We start from the raw sequence: 18,751 nt of genomic DNA, 5'->3' as shown, positions 1-18,751 counted from the left end.
CCCCAACAAGATAAGAACTGGATTTCATCACCAGATTCTTGTCCAAATTAGGTGAATCAATTCTTACATAGCTATCACTTTAATTAAAATCAATTAGACGTGGGCTCCTAGGGACATTCGAGCTTAATAGGACGAAGATTATCGAAAGTTGCACCAATTTCACTCTGTGGCTCAATTGATGTCTAGGCAAGCTTTGTCCCAAGGGAGACAGTTCATCTGTTCGAGGCAAGTGGTTTTTAAGTGGGATCTTTGCAACGCATCGTGACCCCCCCACTTGCCTGGGAGCTTACCTGGTCAACTCAGTTCATTAGACCGGATTGGAGGCTTAGGTGCCCTCTTCAAATCAGTTAGGAGCTGTCTAGTGATTTTAGGGCAAACACAAGGATTTGATGTGTTTTTCTTTTAATGCATGCTTGACTGCACTTGATTGATCAGAAGAGTTTTAGTGTATGCTAGGGTGTCGTTCCAGATCTTCTAAATTAATACATTTTGATTCTGAAATAGAGCGTTCTATTAGGACCCTTCGAGCCGAAATCCGCACCTATAGAACCATAGGATCTGCTCCACCTGTCGAGATGGCTGAAGAACAACCCAAACTGCTAAAGGAGTACTTCACTCCTTCCATTTATACCTCTCCATCTTGTATTCGACTACCTGATACCACTGCTGCTGTGCAGTTTGAAATTAAGTCTAGTGTCATCCAAATGCTTCCCTCTTTTTATGGACTCAACAATGAAGACCCATACAAACATTTAGATGAGTTCCTTGAGATTTCCACCACTGTCAAAATTCAGAACTTCACTGATGATGCTCTGAAACTTAGGTTGTTCCCTTTCTCCCTTAAGGATAGAGCTAAGCAGTGGCTCCATTCATTAGAAGCCAATTCCATTCTTTCATGGGCTCAAATGCAACATGAATTTCTGAAGAAATATTTTCCCATAGGAAGAACAAACCAATTTAGGCATGCTATCACGAGCTTCTCCCAATCCGACGGGAAAGAATTTCATGAAACTTGGAAAAAATTTAGAGATTTACTCCGAAAATGCCCGTATCATCAAATACCTAAATGGCAGCTAGTGCAATGTTTCTATGACGGATTGACTGAACGAAACCGTCAGATGATCGATGCCGCATGCGAGGTAACTTTCATGCTTAAAAGTGACCATGATGAACCATATATGAAGTTAGCCAGCCCATAGGTCTATCCGACAAAGTAGATGCACTGTCCCGCAAATTGGACCAGCTAATGTCTAGAGAACAGCTTCCAAACTTTCCCCAAGCACAAGTTTGTGCCTTTGTTCTAGCCCGTCTCACCCTATTCATGAATGCCCTTCGGCAGCTCAATTTTCTGAATTTGTGCAAGAACAAGTTAATGCTGCTCAAGCACAGTCCCGACTGGGTAATGATCCGTATTCTAACACTTATAACCCGGGGTGGCGCAACCATCCAAATTTCTCTTGGAAGCAGCAGACTTCCAATACCTCCCAGCCTTATTCCCAAAACTTCCAACCGTTCCAGAATGTTCATCCGAACCGTCCTCCTACTCACTATTCATAATTTCAACATGTCCCTCCTCCAGCACCCCAAAGAGATATGGCTTTTGAGCAAAAAGTTTTGACTGCCCTTCAAGGACTCGAAGCCAATACACAATTGTTGCACTCCCACACCCAGTCTATTGCCAAATTAGAAATCCAGCTAGGGCAGCTAGCGAGCACTAAATAAGAGAGAGGAAGGCAAGCTTCCAAGCCAACCAGTGAGTAACCCGAGAGGGTAGTACATGGCTCAAGAGACTCACCCGAATGATGTTCACCATGAACAAGCTAATGCCATGACTACTTTAAGAAGCGGACGTGTAGTGGACAATAAGGTTGGAGAAAAAGAACATAAGGAAAATGAAGGCAAGAGTATGACTATGCCTAACAAGAATCCAAATACTTCCTTGTCTCCATCTAGTCCAGTATCGACCACACCTTTTACACCGAAGGCTCCTTTCCCTCAGTGTCTGAATGCACCTTCTTCCTTTGGAAAGAAAGGAACTTCGTTGGAAGAAATATTGGAGGTATTCAAACAAGTCAAAATCAACCTCCCTCTCCTTGATGCCATAAAACAAGTTCCATCGTATGCCAAATTTCTCAAAGACCTTTGTACCCAGAAACGAAAATCTAGGACACATATGCCTAAAAAGGTCTTCCTAACTGAACAAGTGAGCTCCATCCTCTAGCACAAAATCCCTCCCAAGTTCAAAGATCCTGGTGCCCCTACCATCTCTTGTGTGGTAGGAGACAATTCTATTGATCGAGCACTATTAGATTTAGGGGCAAGTGTTAATCTTCTGCCTTATTCAGTTTATGAGAAATTCGGACTAGGTGAATTGAAGCCTACTTCGGTGTCCCTGCAATTGGCTGATCGATCTGTTAAAACACCACGAGGAACAATAGAAGATGTCCTAGTCAAGGTAGATAAGTTTTATTTTTCAGTTGATTTCATCGTCCTTGATATGGAACCTGTGCCTAATCTCAAGAAACAGATCCCTATGATTCTTGGTCGTCCCTTCTTAGCTACAGCCAATGCATGTATTAACTGTAGAACTGGAGTGATGGATATATCTTTTGGGAACATGAAAGTCAAACTGAATGTATTCCACGCCTCTGATCAACCTGCAAGAGAAGATGAGTGCTTCCTAGTAGACAAAATGGACGACCTTGTAGAAGAAGCCCTTCCTTATATTCTGGCAGATGACCCTTTGGAAGCATGTTTAGCCCATTTTGATATTGATAATTTTGATTTAAACAAGGCCATAGAAGAAGTCAATGTCCTACTTGACAATCCGTCTCCCACAAATTCTCATCCTTGGCGTATCCGATATGAACCTCTTCCTACCCTTTCTAGTATGCCACAATGCCCCTCCATCGAGTCCCCTCCCAAACTTAAGTTAAAGCCACTTCCGGTAACCCTTAAGTATGCTTTTCTAGGACCCGAAGATACCCTACCTGTAATCATCGCGGCTGACCTGTCTGACAAACAGGAGAGTCAACTTTTGAGTGTACTCGGAGAACACAAATATGCAATTGGATGGTCCGTAACTGATCTAAAGGGGATTGACCCATCTATTTGCATGCATCGCATTCACCTAGAAGAAGATGCAAAACCGACCCATGAAATGCAAAAGAGACTCAACCCTAACATGAAAGAGGTGGTCAAGAAAGAAGTAGTGAAGTTGCTAGATGCCGGAATCATTTACCCTATCTCTGATAGCAACTGGGTGAGTCCTACTCAAGTGGTACCAAAGAAGTCGGGCATTACTGTGGTTGAAAATGCAGGAGAGTTAATGCCCACACGCACGACCACTAGCTGGCGTGTTTGCATTGACTATAGAAAGTTAAACTCCATGACTAGGAAGGATCATTTTTCTTTTCCCTTTATTTACCAAATATTGGAAAGACTAGCCGGTCAGGGTTTCTATTGTTTCTTAGATGGTTATTCTGGGTATAACCAAGTGGCCGTGTATCCCGATGATCAAGAGAAAACCACTTTCACATGTCCATTTGGGACATTTGCGTATAGAAGAATGCCATTTGGACTTTGTAATGCACCCGCAACATTTCAACGATGTATGATGGCAATTTTTTCTGACATGGTAGAAAAATTTTTGGAGGTATTCATGAACGATTTTTCAGTTTTTGGCCCCTCATTCGATAATTGTCTCAATAATTTAGCACTGGTTCTGAAAAGATGTAAGGAGACTAATCTAGTGCTGAGTTGGGAAAAGAGCCATTTCATGGTTCAAAAGGGTATAGTCTTGGGACACATTGTGTCCAAAAGGGGTATTGAGGTAGATAAAGCAAAAGTTGATCTTATTTCTAATCTTCCTCCACCCAAATCTGTGAAACAAATCCGTTCTTTTCTAGGCCATGCTGGTTTTTACCGTCGTTTCATTAAAGACTTCAGCAAAATCTCTAGACCCTTGTGCAATCTCCTTGCCAAGGATACACCCTTTGTCTTTGATGAAGCATGTAAAGAGGCCTTTGAAAAACTTCGATCTAAGTTGTCTATAGCACCTGTCATACAACCTCCCAATTGGACCCTTCCATTTGAACTCATATGTGATGCTTCTGACTATGCCATTGGGGCGGTTTTAGGGCAACGGTTAGATAAGTTACCTCATGTCATCTACTATGCTAGTAAGACACTCTCGGATGCACAATTGAATTACACCACTACCGAGAAAGAATTACTAGCTGTAGTATTTGCTTTGGACAAGTTTCGATCCTATCTCTTAGGGTCCAAGGTTATTGTGTTCACTGATCATTCTGCTCTCCAGTACCTTCTTTCAAAGAAGGACACCAAGCCTCGCCTAATTCGATGGATCCTGTTGTTACAGAAATTTAATTTAGAAATTCGTGATAAGAAAGGTACCACAAATGTTGTAGCAGACCATTTGTTCAGAATCCTTCTCGAGTCTCCTCATAACATTTCACCACTTCATGACTCCTTTCCAGATGAACAATTGTTTGAGGTACAACAAGTGAAAACACCTTGGTTTGCCAACATAGTGAACTATCTTGCCATAGGACAAATTTCCGATCATTGGTCCAAGCAGGACAAGGATCGATTCTTTTCGCAAGTCAAGTTCTACTTTTGGGATGACCCAGATCTGTTCAAGTACTGTCCTGATCAAGTAATCCGTCGATGTGTGCCTGAATGTGAATTTTAGAGTATTCTTGATTTTTGTTGTTGCTGGTGGTCCAAACCGAGAACGATTGGCACTGCGGTGTGAACGGAGTTCCGTCTGAGTTGCCTTGGTTGGTGTTGATCACGCTCGCGACGGGTCGATTCTGCTCCCGAGGCTCCTGAGGGGCCGGGTCGGCCGGACGCGGGTCTGCGGGGGGACGTCGGTCGTTTACATATCGACCGAGACGCCCTCGGCGGATGAGAGCCTCGATCTCGTCCCGAAGCTGGAAACAGTCTTCGGTGTCGTGGCCGTGGTCTCGGTGGTACTCACAGTACGCCCGAGAGGGCCTCCTCCCAGGGATCTTCTTCATCTGTCTCGGGACCGGGAGGTCCTCCCGTCCCTTGATCTCCATAAGGATCTGGGCCCGGGGAGTCAGGAGTGGGGTGTACCGGTTGAAGCGTCGGGGCGGAGAACGAGGGCGTGGGGCGCCGTGGTTCCTCGCCGGTGACGGGCTTCTGCGCCGACGTTGAGGCGTCGGGCTCCTCCTCTGGCGTGCCTCTTTTCGCCTTTTCTTCCCGAGCTTTAGAGGGGTCTCGGCGGCCTTCTTGCTTCGGTGGGCGGCCGCCTCCTCGGCGTCCGCATACTGGTTCGCCCGAGACAACAGCTCCGGGAAGCTCCGCGGCAGGCGTTTGTCCAGGAAAAAGTTGAGTCTGCCCTTCCGGAAGCCACGCTTCAGGGCTGAAAGAGCCACCTCCTGGCTCAGGTTCCGGACCTCCAGCGTAGCCTTGTTGAAGCGGGTAAGGTAATCCCGCAGGCTTTCTCCCTCGTTTTGCCGGACATCAAAGAGGGAGTCGAAGACCAGTCGCCGTCGGCTACTGACGGCGAAATGGCTGATGAAGAGGCGAGTGAACTGGTCGAAGGACTGGATAGAGTTAGCCTCCAGGCCGGCGAACCACGCCCTAGCCGGGCCACGGAGGGTCGCTGGGAAGGCCTTGCAGAGGAGAGGATCTGATGCTCCGTGGAGGAGCATAAGGGTCCTGAAACTCTCGACGTGGTCCCGCGGGTCTGCTGCCCCGTCATAGGGCTCGATCGCCGGCATTTTGAACCCCGGCGGATTTGGGGTCCGCAGGATCCTCGAGGCAAGCGCCGGCTGGGAGGAGATCTCCAAGTCGGCGAAGGGATCTTTGGAGTGGCCCTTCAGGACCTGGAGTTGTCTGTGGAGATCGTCCACCCGCCGGTCCAGGGAGCACGACCGGTGGGTGGGAGACAAGGAGCGGCGCGAGGGGGACCGACTGGAGTGCGGGCTCCTCGAGGACTGGGGGGTCTGGGAACGCGCCCGGGTCCGCCTCTCGTACCCCGCGCAGCTCCGATGAGAAGGTCCTGGCAGAACGGACCGTGCTCGAGAATCTTCCTCGCGCCGGCGCTCCTCCCCATGGGAGAGGAAGGAACGCGGGTTGAGGAGGACAGGTGAGCGCTCCGGGAGCAGCGGCTCCTGGGCCCGCTGCGGCGCTCGAGACATCACACCCTGCAGGTTCTGCACTGCCTCCGCGAGGGTGCGAACCTGCTGGGCTAACTGGTCGAACTGAGCGGCTTCGACCATCTGAATGGGAGGTGGGGCGGTGGAATGTTGCTGAGAGTGTGTTGGAGATACGGCTGCCTCCCGGCCGGAGGCGCGAGAGGCCCCGCGACCGGAAGCATTGGAAGCTCCACGACCACCTCGCCGTGCCATTACGATCGTTCTGAGATTCGGGCCCTTCCTCTAGCGCCAACTGATGTGGGGTCGGAACCCCGACACCAGCCCGCACACCGGACGAGCAGGGAAAGCATCCGCGTCCTCCCCGAGGTATTGTCCGCTCTGGGATTGCCGCTTCGGGTCTGCGGGAGGTCGCCCAGGGCCGTGGCCCAATGACAGTCCCGAGCCCTGCCGGCGCGGGGGTCCGCGGAGGTACTACCCCTACCCTCACGGTTTTGTCCTACAAAAGGGCCCTCGGTGAGAAGAGGTGTTTGCACCCCCCATTTAAGGCACAGACCTTTCCGCTGATTATCCGATGTGGGACTAAACTGGGAACCCCATCCCACAACATTTGTCATACCCAAGCCTGCAGTGGACATTTTGGAGGTAGAAAAACTGCAACTAAAGTCTTACAAAGTGAATTTTATTGGCCCTCATTGTTCAAAGATGCTCATAATTTTTGCCAAACTTGTGAGCGATGCCAGCGAATGGGTACAATCACCCGTAGAGATATGATGCCACTCAACCCCATTTTAATTATAGAAATTTTTGATGTCTGGGGTATTGACTTCATGGGTCCTTTCCCGCGTTCTTTTGGTTTTGAATACATCCTTGTCGGGGTAGATTATGTCTCGAAGTGGGTCGAAGCAATTGCCACTAGGATTAATGATCATAAGGTTGTGGTTAAGTTTTTACAAACAAATATATTTAGTCGCTTTGGCATACCCCGAGCTATCATTAGTGATGGGGGATCACATTTCTGCAACCGGTCTTTTGAGGCTTTGGTTCGCAAGTATTCAATCACCCACAAAGTTGCCACCCCGTACCATCCCCAAACAAGCGGGCAAGTTGAAGTTTCCAATAGGAAGATAAAACACATCTTAGAGAAAACAATACGCCCTGATAGAAAAGATTGGTCTCAAAGGTTAAACGATTCTCTCTGGGCTTATCGTACTGCCTATAAGACTCCTATTGGCATGTCTCCTTATCGACTGATTTTTGGAAAAGCTTGCCACTTACCCGTAAAACTTGAGCATAGAGCTTTTTGGGCCATTAAAAAGTTTAACTTTGATATGGCAGCAACTGGTTCTAACCGGAAACTTCAACTGAACGAGCTTGAAGAGTTACGCAATGAGGCGTATGAAAATGCCAAAATATGCAAGGCAAGGACTAAGGCTTTTCATGACAAATCCATTAACCGTAAGTCTTTCGAGCCTAATCAAAAGGTTTGGCTATTCAATTCTAAATTGCGTCTCTTTCCTGGTAAACTTCGCTCTAGGTGGGATGGTCCCTTTTTAGTTAGAAAGGTTTTTCCTCATGGTGTGGTAGAAATTCAAGACATCAATGATGGTCGTATCCTGAACGTCAATGGTCAAAGATTGAAACCTTACATAGAATGTGTTGCAGATGGACAGTTGATTGAATTCCTTGATTTGATGGATCCTATTTATCGGGATAATTAAGAATATACTGCGTCTGGCTGAAGACGTTAAACTTAGCGCTTGTTGGGAGGCAACCCAATTTTCGTAGGTTATTTTTGCATATTTTTTTGTCGCATTTTTTTGTAATTTCTTAACAGGAGTCCTCATATTACTGATGCAACTAAGGTAAAATGCTTCTATCCTCCATATGCATCATATTTTCATTCAAAATAAAATAATAAAAAAATAATAATATATATAAAAAAATATTGAGGACAATGTCTGAACTAGGTTGGGGGGTATAGGATTCGAATTTTTGAAGAAATTTTTCGTATTTTTAAATAAGTTTTTTTTAAAAAAAAACCTAATTTCTATGCCTTAGTGCTGAAATGATAAATACACAAAGTATATAAAATCTAAAACGCCCAATGATTAGTAAGGAGTAAGACAATTTAAGTTCTTTTTATTAAAGGTTCTTTTAGCGAGTTGTAACATAATTTTTACTTTGGAATTTCACAATACACATGGCCTGTACTTCTAAGGGTTAAGATCAACATTATGTTGTTAAGTCTGGTAGCAACCTTGAGTCCTGATGAATCATACCTATCTAATAAATATTCCATATTTATTAAAAAAAAAAGAAGTAAATTCAGTCAGGCACATCGAAAAGGGCTACCTATCGTTAAAGGTCAGCGGGCTTGTGATGATGAACCCGAGCATAGGTTCGTAGGGGAGTCTTGATGCCCAACACCTTATGCCATCTGGTGTGGGAGTATTGACTGAATGCTCGCTACACGGAGGAATCATTACAAGAGTAAAAATGCATAATTCATGTATAAATAAAAAATAAAAAAAAAAACAGAGAAAGAGAAAATAATATTGATCTTGAAAAAGATGATAGTGTGAAAGCCGTCGTTGTAAAAAAAAATAGTAAACTGGAATATTACAGATAAAGCCCATGAGGTATTAAAGTAAACATCCACAACTCTCGAAATTCTGCAAGATAGAATGATTTTGAATCAGTGATTAAGTCTTACCGGACCAATTCTTGGAAACTACTAGTTTTAGCAGTATTTTGGGGATCTAAAGCCTTAGCTTGTGTACGGTTCAGATTTCACCGAGCACTCAAGTACAAAAAGTCTTACAACTCCCTAATGGAAACTTAATGACCTCAACTTGAATTGCATCTTGACCTAGGACTTGGGCTGACTTAGTAATTAAAACTTTGTGTGCTTTCGAAATTCTTTGCACTTATGCATTTGAAATTAGATTTTATGAAACGATAAAATAAATTCTTTTGGGTAGAGACAGCAGTTTGTGGGTATCTGAGCCGGAAATCCTCACAAGACAAAACTCGTCCACTAGGGCCACCTAGGGGTTTAAAGCCTTATTGCATACGGTAAATAAAATCGCGATTCCTGTGAAAGTGAGTTAGTTTTATTTTGCTCGAGGACTAGCAAAATGCAGGTTGGGGGGTGTGATAAGTGCTAAATAATGCATAAATTAACTTTTTTTTTATATAGCACTTATCATCATTTTAATGCACATATTTTATATTTAAACATGAGAAAATATGTTTCCCTTCATCATTGCATTTTAATAAATTATTAGGTAATTCGAGTTTGGTTTAATTATTTTGTCTGAACTAATGTGTGCAGGTCGTGTTTGCAGCTGAACCCGTGTCCACGTCACTCTCCCGCAACCGTAATCCAACACGTCTGCAGCCTTCCTCCTAGCTCATAAATTCGTTTCCTCATCCCGTTCGGAACCAAGTCCCAAATTTCACGCGTCCGCCCCGCATCTCTCCCCTGTTCCATGACAGTCATCCAGAACCAAATCTAGATTAAAACATAAGAATCCCAGCTCACGGAATAGAGCCGTGTCCACGGGATGCTTCCCAGCGAATCCAACAAGTCTCACACAACCTTATCCCAAAAAGCAGAGCCATTCCGCATCTAAAGAACAAGCTCACTGATCCGGATTTGTCCCAGATTTCCTTCCATTCGTGATAGCCTTCATCACCCACGGATCTTCCCAGCATCTTCCTAACCTTCCACGACATTCCTTCTCCGAATTTCCCAGCTTCTCCCGCTAGATCCCCTCCACGGATAAGCTCTCAACAACGTCCACAAACAGAATCCCTGTTTCAAGATCGCATTTCATCCTCATCCCTTCTCAGCCGTGGGCAACATTCTAGCTTCCACGTCTCCGCGTTCATCCTCATCTTCCCAGCACTTTCCAATCTTTCCGTGATCCATTCTCATCTTCCTCTCTCCCACTGCATCCAGCTCACGGTTCATCACTTCTTCCCAACCATTTCCCATCATCTGCGGAGGAGATCAAGCCTTCACAGAATCCCCTGTTTCAAGATTTCATCCCGTACACTGCATCCATGCCATCCTCTTCTTCTGTTCGCTCCCAGCAAATCTTCACACCTCAACCTCATAATCAGTCCGGATTGGCTTTGTTCCCCCCAGATTCTGAAATCACCTCCCACGATTCTCTACTCCGGATTAACTCCATCATCCACGGGCAGAACAGAGTTATCCTCTCAAAACAGCATCCCATCATCTTCATCTCTATCCCACGGCCAGCCGGATTCCCACGCTTCCTCTGTGCATCTCAGCATGATCCATCCTTATCCACTGCTAACCGAGTCCCAAGCTTGATACCGTTCATGATGACCATCCAGGATCCATGACAGCATCCCGAGCTTCACGGGTCACCTTCTATCCAGCCTCTTCCGAATCATTCCGGATCATCCTTCCAGCGGAACAGAGGCCGAGTCTTCCCATCCTTATCCCAGAACAGTTGTATCCTTCTCCCAAACCAAATCCAAAGCCCGTCCCAGCCTCCCTCCGGATTGTGTTCGTGATCTATCTTCATCCCACGACCGCATCAAATCCCCTGCATCTTGGATTACAAGCTTATCCCCTGCTTCGGAACCAACTCTCAACATCTTCATCTCCACCGTGTTGAACCAACATCAGCAACTTCCGGATTTCTCCCAACGTCCAAGTTCATCCAAGCTGCCAGCCGAATCCAGTTGTTCCCAGTTCCAATCCAGCATCAGATCGAGCCTCATCCTTATCCTCCACTCGGAAAAAGGGAAGAAGTAGAGACTGCAGCCTATAAAAGTCCCACGGTGAACAGAGGAGGGAATCCTTTCGGAGGAGATCCCATCCATTAGTTCTTCGGGAAGTCCCACGGGAAACAGAGAAGAAAAGAGGAGTTTTGAAGAGACGCTGGGAGCGGGCGAACGTGGAAGGGAAGCAGAGGATTTTCCAATGAAGACGGGAGGTCGTCAGGAAGCCATGCGCAGCTAAACCTCGGTTTAAGAGTTTGATGAAGCCATAGAGGAATATTTGTTTCGTTTTTATTAACTTGAGTTTATATTATAAGATTGTTGCATGATGAAGAATTTATCAATTGATCTTACGATTTATTCAATTTATGTGAATCGTTTATCTTGCAGAAAATATTTTACATAGATTGATCTATTTCATCGAATCCAACACCTGTGGTTTGGAGGAGATATTCATGTGACATCAATTTCATGTTTAATGATTTAATGATCAGATGCATCATGCTAGGTTAGACAGGTCATGCTTATCGTTAGAATAGATGGTTTGTGCTAGACTTAGATGATCAATACTGGGATTTAGTTATAATTTTTATGATTGCTTTGGCTTGTAGTCGGAAGCAATCAAGTCTTAAATACAACTCAATCATTGAGCATCACGGATATAAATCTATCGGCGGATTATAGCCCTAAACACCTCTCTCCATAGATAACTCATACTATTGCATCCATATTAATTCTTAGTTTTTATCATTCACTCTAGCTTAAGCCCTTTAAAGTAATTATTTAGTTAAGAAAAATAACTTGTCTCCAATCCCTATGGATCGATACCCGTAATCACTATCCTACCAGATACGTGCTATTGCGTGGTCTTTAAAGTTGACTATCACTAACCCCAGGCACCACCATAGCCACCCCTTTATCTCTCCTTTTCTCTTCCTTGGCTAGACAGCCAGGTCCTATACTCCCTCTTTCTCTCTATTCCCCATTCTTTCTATCTTGTTTCTCTCTCTACTAAATTTCTTCTCTACTCTCTCTCTCTCTCTCTCGCTAGAGATGTTAGATCTAATATGTTACCTCTTTTCGTGATTCTAGATCACTCCTGGTGAAGGGCCCTGATTAATAGTCGGCGGGCAGCACGTCAACTCCCACCATGGCACTTTTTGGATATTGTTAGAACTGGTCATCTCTGATCTCTATCGAAACTCCTGTATCCTAGTGCAAGCATGATCAGATAAATTTCACTTTGATTGGACTGATCTGGGTGTCAGGCACTCCGTTAGGTTAGCCCTATGAAGATATTGAAATTAGGGTATCTATTTATGAAATAATCATGATAAATTTTGATGGGACTATAATTTTTAAATAGCAGGACTTTAGAAGGATTTTTGAAATTAATTGGCCGATAAGTTGGATTCGCTCGTAAGGTTAGTAATGTTTCGCTTTTTCTAAATTTTTTAGTAATATTAAATTATTATATTCATGACTTTTGAGTGGTGTTATTCATGATGCAAGAGTTGGATGCATAATTATTATTGAATATTCTATTTTGGAATATTATAATGATATATGATCTTATTGGATATATGATTGATTGATTTTGACACTGCATGATTTTAGAACTGAAGTATGAAACTCTAAATCTATTTAAATTTTGACCTGACTATATTGCAGATCCCGTTAATGGGGGCTAATATGTTGGCACATGTTCGTCCTAAAGGTTGTGTTGCAAGATGATGTGCAACATACCACAAGCAGATATATGGTCCTGAAGGACTTTGCTACATGATGATGCATAGCTCCCCTCAAGAAGATGTGCAGTGTTAGAACCTTGCCATAGGAAAGATATGGCCATAGCTCAAGATCGATAAGATGAATTAAATATTTGAAAAAATTTGAATCCATGAACAAAAACTTCAATTTCTAAGAAAGGTTTGGTTTGAAAATGAGTACAGCATATATATTTATTTTCTATAAATTATTATTATATATTTAATTGTCTGATTAGTTTAGCTAGAGTGATCATTGCTTACTAGGTTGTCTAGCTCATCATACAACTTATTTTTTTAGAGATTTAGAGAACTAGCATGACCAGGGTTACAATATGGGAGAGTCAATAGCAAAATTTTCACACAACTTATCTTAGATCAGAGTTTATTTAAATTGATATATTACTTTAGAATAAAATTAGAATTGTGTGACTTTTAAATTTTTGAATTAGTATTTAAAATAAAGTTTGAATATTATTATTTAAGTTATTACTCTGTATGTTCACAATATCATGTTGAAAGGCCTTGCATGCTTGTAGGGAGAAAAGGTAAATAGAGATCACAGATCCTTCAGGTTGCTCAATGCTAATTTCTTCTTCAAGTTCACTATTAAGAAATATAGTTTTCACATCTACTTGATGCACAACAAGTTTGCAAATAGATATAATGGCAAACAAAACTCTAATATATGAAATTTTAGAAGTCGGTGAGTATCAAAAAAATTAATATTGTTTTTTGTATATAAGCTTTAGCTACCAAGCATGCCTCATCTGTATCAATAGATCTCACCAGTTTCATTTTCCTTTCGAAGATTCATTTAAATGCAATCAGTTTTGTTTTAGGAGGCAAATAGTTCTCAAGAGTGATTAGGCATAATAGATTCAATTTCATTATCAATAGCCTCCCAAATGTTTCATCTATAAAGGTAATAACTTCTTGATAAGTTAGGGGGTCATAAATTAGTTTCCTTTCTAGCCCTTTTACGTCTTATCAATTCTAATTCAGTTTTGTCAATTTCATTAGAAGCTTTACATGGGTCACGTGATATGAAGGTGCTTCTTGTTTTCACAGGGCTTACATTCTCAAAGAGTTCAATATTTTTAGCTTCAATAATAGCATTCAAATCTCATATATCACTTTTAATAACAAAATATCTGTAAGCAGTACTATTAGAGCATAACCCTCACAAGTTCTAGACCTATATTTTCTTTTCTTAGGTTTCATCAACAAATACCACCACAGTTTTTAGTATTTTAATTTAGGTGGATAACTATGCCAAAGTTCATAAGGTGTTTTACCTACATTCTTATGAAGAGCTTTATTTCGTATGTAACAAGCTAATAGAATGGCCTCCACCCACATGTTGGTAGACAGCCTAAAACATCCAAGTATAACATTCATCATTTCTTTAAAAGTTCTCTTTTTCCTTTCTGCAACATCATTTGATTCCGGTAAGTGCGGTGGAGTTATATCATTGATATTCTATTTTACTTCTAAAATTTATTAAAAGGATTTGATTCATACTCTCCAATTTTATTCGTTCAGTCTTTAAATCAAAAGTTTAATTCTTGTGGGATGGGCTGTCCTAATTTCATCTCTCTCCCCTTCTTATTTCCTTTTTTTCTTTTGTCTTTCTTTTTCTTCTTTCTTTCCTTGCTTTCTTTCTTTTTTTTCTATCTTCTTATATTTCCTTCCCTTTTTCATTCTTTTTCTTATCCTTTTCTGTATTTATTTTTCCTTTTTTCTTCTTCCTTCTTTTTCCTTTTTTCATTCTTGCCTTGCTTTCTTTCTTTTTCTAGTTTTTTCCCTCCTTTCTCTTTTCTCCTTCTTCCCTTCATTTTTTCCTTTTCTTCATCTTTCTTTCTTTTCTTTTCGTTTTCTTTCTTCTCTTCTCTCTCCATATGGAAGGATTACAATGTCCCAATCGCATTAAGGTTCCATTTTCTCAAAAGAATGGGATAGGATGGCCAGAGCCGGCCCGAGCCTTAGGCGACCTAGGCGATCGCCCAAAGGAAAGCCCCCGCCCAGACTCCGTATCTACAGTAAATCACAGTCGCAGAGCTAGAGCAACGGCTATCTCGACAAGACGTGGGAAGATGAGGGTGTTCAGAGTCGCCGTCCGCCCGTCCCAATCCCATCGCCCACGGTAAAAAGCTATAAACCTATGCTACACCTCTGGCAGCCTGGCTCCTCTGAGCTCTGGCTCTATGCCTCTACATGTGGAGTGATTGATTGAAACCCTATTTGATTTTGATGAGCTCAAAGCATTTGAGTATATCTTATGTTTTACTAATGAATTCAATTGAGTGTTTCAGTGAAAATCTTGTCTAAGTGTCTCTAGATTTGGTTCAAGATATTTTGGATAAGTTAACAAGTCAGTTTGAACCAAAGTCTGAGACTCGAGTCGACTCCGGGATATTACGAGTCGACTCCAAGCGTATCAGAATCACTGGCACGGGTTCGAGTCGACTCCGGACCATTACAAGTCGACTCCGACTGAGAACAGACAGACGAACAGAAAGCATCAACTCAAAACCTGTCAGCGAGTCAACTCCTGAAGTGCGCGAGTCGACTCCGATGTTTACCGAGTCGACTCCGGAGTAGTATGAGTCGACTCCAAGGAGTTACAGACAGAAAAGTCAGAGAGCGAATTTCGACCCTGAGATTCGAGTCGACTCCTGTGGAACGCGAGTCGACTCCGATGGTTGGCAGGTCGACTCCAAAGAAAGTGAGAGTCGACTCTCAGTGGAACTCAAGGCAAAAGTCAGAGAACCGTTTTCGGACTCTGAGATTCGAGTCGACTTCCGCAATACGCGAGTCGACTCCGAGACAGCGCGACCCAAAAAGACAGAAGATCAAATTGTTGTCTCTGAGAGCCGAGTCGACTCCCAGACAGCTCGAGTCGACTCCAAGGCAGCGCTACACCAAAATGGCAGAAGGCCGTGTTTCGGAAACTGAGAGCCGAGTCGACTTCGGAACAGTTCGAGTCGACTCCAAGACTGGACAAGCCAAAAGACAGAAGATCGGGAGTTCGGGCTCTGAGCGCCGAGTCGACTCCCAGGACTGTCGAGTCGACTCGAGAGGACCAAGTTGAAAAGTTGATCTACGGATTTCATGGGAGGAGCCGACTCCGAAAATGCCAAGTCAGCTCCAGAAGTTGGCGAGTCGACTCCGGGTTAAGTCGAGTCGACTCCCAGTCGCGGAGGATACTTTAATTCAAATCCGGAACAGTTGCCGAGCCGACTCCAGAAAAGCATGAGTCGACTCCCGTTACAGTCGAGTCGACTCCAGATCGCGCGAGTCGACTCCAACCCCAACGGACATATTGTCAGGTTGTGCAGAGTGTGCAGAACGGGCAGAAAAAGGTGTCTAACGGCTAGTTTCCGTGGGGGATGGTTTAAATAGCCACAGAGGACTGTAGCAAGGTAGAGAACTACTATTCCACTCAAAGAAATCAAGCATTCAATCTCTGCAACCTGGTTCTCAACAGAAAAGAAGGAAGAGCGCCATTAACTCCATCCAGCTACCTCTTCCCAGCATTTAAAGAAGTCTCCTCCTGCATTCAAGTCGATCAGACATTCAAGAGGAGACCCGAAGTTCAAGAAGCCCTACTCTACTCCAACTCAAACGTGTTTGAGGACTTCTAACTTCTCTTTTGTTTATATTGTTATTAATCTGCTTTTGAGAAGCTCTATTTTTCTGTTACTCCTTTTTATTTCCATCTTGTCTTTGCTTGGTTCAATCGGGGGATTGAATCAAGAGTATTGAGGTTGGTTGGTGAGCCGAGGGTAAAACCAACGTGTAAGGGTTCGATTGTGATTCCGGGAAAACAATCGGGTTGGTTCTAGTCGGTGAGCCTGGAAAAACCGACCGAGTTCGTTGTGAGCTCGTAAAACAACAAGTTTGGTTGTGAGCTTGGAAAACAACCGGCTGTAATCCAAGGGGTTATAGTGAATTCCCAAGTGAGACTTGGGGAGTGGACGTAGGAGCAAGGGTTAGCTCCGAACCACTATAAAACATTGTATTTGTGATTGTTTGTCTCTCTCTATTTCTCTCATTTCATTCACAGCACATAACAACTAATTAATCATCTCACAAAAGCATTAATTAGTCATCCACAAAAGTTTTAATTGCAAAATTATTTTAAAACCCAATTCACCCCCCCTCTTGGGTTGTCTATCTGGGCAACAAGTGGTATCAGAGCCTAAACTCTTCTACCCTAAGAGTAAAAGATCGAAATGACAACCCCATTTGGATCTTCCCACATTGAGGGTCAGTCCACCCAAAGACCCCCATTCTTTAATGGATCCGACTACTCATATTGGAAGGCTAGGATGAGAATATTCATCCAAGCCCAAGACTATGAGATGTGGACCATTGTAGTAAATGGACCATACATCCCATCCATTTATGTAGAGGGTGTCACGGTACCCAAACTCGAAAAGGATTGGGATGACCATGACATGAGAAAGGCACAACTCAATTCCAAAGCAATGAATGTGCTTTACTGTGCATTAGATAGGAATGAATTCAATAGAGTCTCTACTTGCAATTCTGCAAAAGAGATTTGGGACAGACTTGAAGTGACCCATGAGGGCACGAATCAAGTCAAAGAATCCAAAATAAATATATTAGTTCATAAGTATGAACTATTTAAGATGGATTCTAATGAGACAATCACTAGCATGTTCACTAGGTTTACTGACATTGTCAATGGCCTAAAAAGCCTTGGCAAAAACTATACTAACAGTGATCTTGTCAGAAAAATTCTTCGCTGTCTACCAAGGTCATGGGAAGCCAAGGTGACGGCAATCCAAGAAGCTAAGGACTTGAACAAGCTTCCACTTGAAGAGCTCCTTGGATCCCTAATGACTCACGAGCTAACAATGAAGCAGCACAGCGAAGAAGAGTCCTCCCATAAGAAAAAGGTAATAGCTCTTAAATCTACATCAACTAACAAAGACTTGTCTTGCAGTAGCAGCAGTGAAGAAGAGGATCATGAGGGAGATGATGATGAGGCTCTTCTCGTGCGCAAGTTCAGAAAATTCATCAACCACAAGAAGTCCTATCATCAAAGGAGAGGCCCCTCAAATTCCTATCGAAAGGATAAAGATAAGGAAAGGAAAAATGAGGGAATTGGATGTTATGAGTGCAAAAAGCCGGGGCACATAAGAGCTGAGTGTCCTCTACTAAAGAAGGGGGGCAAGTACAAGAAGAAGAAAGCCCTTGTCACCACCTTATCGGACTCCGACGCATCATCGTCATCATCGGATGAAGAACAAGAAGAAAAGGCCCATTTCTGCTTCATGGCCAATGAAAATGAGGTAACATCCGAAACACATCTTGATTTTACTTTTGATGAACTGTATGATGCATTTAATGAACTAATGATTGAATATAAGGCTATAAACATTAAGAATAAAGAGCTAAAACTAGCTAATCAATCTTACCTACATAAATGCGATAAATTAGTTAAGGATAAGGACTATATCACCAAAGAAAATCTAGAACTTAAGACAAGTAACCAACTCTTAACTCAAAAGACTAATACCTTGAGCAAAGACAATGAAAAACTAACTAAGGAAATTTCAGAACTTAAAAACAATAAACCAATCTTAAACGAGAATCTCATAAAAGACTTAAACATTCTAAAAACCGAAAAACAAACTCTAACTAAAGAACTTGAAAAATACAAACCTTTGGTTGAAAAATTTACATATAGTTCTGAAAAATTGAATATGATACTTAACAGTCAACGAGCGGTATTCAATAGAGCGGGTTTAGGGTATAAACCTAAAAATAAGCAAAAACTTCTTAGTAACTTCTTTGTTAAAGCAGGAGAAAGTAAAACTAAGAAAATAACCTGTTTTTGTTGTGGAACTGTAGGACATAAAGCAAATGCGTGCAATTATAGAAAAGGAAAAACAAAAAGAAAAGTTAAAAGGGTATGGGTTCCAAAAGGAACCAACATGACTAACCATGAAGGACCCAAGAAAACTTGGGTACCTAAGATTACATGATTTGCTTGTGTAGGAGTGTCTTGCAGCCAAGGTCAACAAAAATTGCTGGTACTTG

This window comes from Phoenix dactylifera, chromosome 5 (assembly GCF_051530095.1).
Source record: "Phoenix dactylifera cultivar Ajwa chromosome 5, Ajwa_hap1_PhDact_Kaust_v1.1, whole genome shotgun sequence".
Taxonomy (NCBI): domain Eukaryota; kingdom Viridiplantae; phylum Streptophyta; class Magnoliopsida; order Arecales; family Arecaceae; genus Phoenix; species Phoenix dactylifera.
The sequence above is the reverse complement of the archived record's forward strand: the minus strand, read 5'-3'. Positions refer to the sequence as shown.